Genomic DNA, 594 nt, shown 5'->3' on the forward strand with positions numbered 1-594 from the left:
TGACCGAGAACAGTGCAGTCTTTTCAAATGCCTCTTTCTGTAGCGGACCACCCCCCTTCATGTTGAATTTGGACATGAGGGAATTTTTTTAAAACCCTAAAATATAATACAGATTGAGGTGGTTAACAACTGCGGATAAAGTTGGACATTTCAAAATGACCAGTCAAGGAATTATTTTTTTTATTTCTGATTTGCGTTGTAACTTATTGAGTATTGACACCACAATGTTTGATTAATGTGGCAAGATTTGTAAAATGTTGTTTTAGAGAGGTTTTTTTATTATTTTTTTTTTTTTTACACCATTGCTGCCCGGATCTTTTCCAGATGTTGAAACTCCTCCTCAGTTTCTCCAATTCTTCTGAGTGTGTTCACTGTACTCTATTAAATTTTGCAATTAATCCTCTGAACACATGCGTGCTGAACTGTGCGCCTAGTCATGGATCACTATCAACTACTATCCGCTCCCTTCACTAAAATGTCAAGGTTCCTAAACATGATAACAAATAATATAGATAAATAATGAACACATGTCAAAACGAAAACACAGATACTTACAAGACCAAGTAGGAATGTCCTTTATCGTTTGTTGTTTGT

Source organism: Sinocyclocheilus anshuiensis, unplaced genomic scaffold, assembly GCF_001515605.1.
Source record: "Sinocyclocheilus anshuiensis isolate Anshui unplaced genomic scaffold, SAMN03320099.WGS_v1.1 scaffold186, whole genome shotgun sequence".
In the NCBI taxonomy this organism is placed as follows: Eukaryota; Metazoa; Chordata; class Actinopteri; order Cypriniformes; family Cyprinidae; genus Sinocyclocheilus; species Sinocyclocheilus anshuiensis.